This window comes from Geospiza fortis, unplaced genomic scaffold (assembly GCF_000277835.1).
Source record: "Geospiza fortis unplaced genomic scaffold, GeoFor_1.0 scaffold52, whole genome shotgun sequence".
Lineage (NCBI taxonomy): Eukaryota > Metazoa > Chordata > Aves > Passeriformes > Thraupidae > Geospiza > Geospiza fortis.
This window is the reverse complement of record NW_005054659.1, coordinates 87,815-88,739: the sequence shown is the minus strand read 5'-3', so window position 1 is coordinate 88,739 and position 925 is coordinate 87,815.

The window sequence follows — 925 nt, the reverse complement described above, 5'->3', positions numbered from 1 at the left end:
GCTCCTGCCCTTGGCAGTCCGGTGGGTTCGTCCCCCCAGTGCCCCTCGGGTCCCCAGAGTTTTGTGGTACCGAGTTCTGCAGAGACCCGGGTCAGTAGATGTGCTTAGGCTGTATCCGCAGAAGAGCAGTATGAGAAGGCCTTGGAAAAAAACCAAACCGGCCGTCATTTATTATTTATTGAGAGCATGCCGTGAAGGAATTAGAATAAAAGAATTATAGATCATGATGAGATCATTAGTAGTGTAAAATTCAGAAGCAGAGACTTGATTTCACTTCAATCTATGCATGTCCCTCCCCTGAAGGGGGATTTATGGGCTATGTCTAATTTGGCAGCTGGGATTCCGATGAACACAACATTGTGTTGTCCCTTCGTCCTTCAGGTTCAGCTGGAAGAAATCCCCCATCAGGTGGATCTGAGGTAATCTGTAGCCTTTGGGTCTGTATTGTTTGCTGAAAGGGGAATTAATTCTCTGGAATATCAGTTTGTTCTTAGCAGAACTCAAGGCCTGGATTTTAATTTTGAGAGGTGCTCAAGTTTGGTGTAACATTTGACTGCCTGCAAGTTGCAGAATCCTATAATCACAGAGTGGTTTGTGTTGGAAGGGACCTTAAAGCTCATCTCATTCCAACTCCTTGCCATGGACAGGGACACCTTTCACCAGCCCAGGTTGTTCCAAGCCCTGTCCAACCTGGCCTTGGACACTTCCAGGGATGGGGCAACCACAGATCCCATTCCATTGTTGCAGTGGTATTCAGATGCTTGTTATACCATAACTTCTTATATTCACTAGGATATTTATATACTCTGAGTATTAAGATGGGTTTATTGGCTGCAAATTCACTGTTTTTCAGCTGAATTTCAGTGGTGATTGAGTCCCAGAGGATTGCTGAAAAATGGGAACCTAAAGGGAACTGTAAAGAATA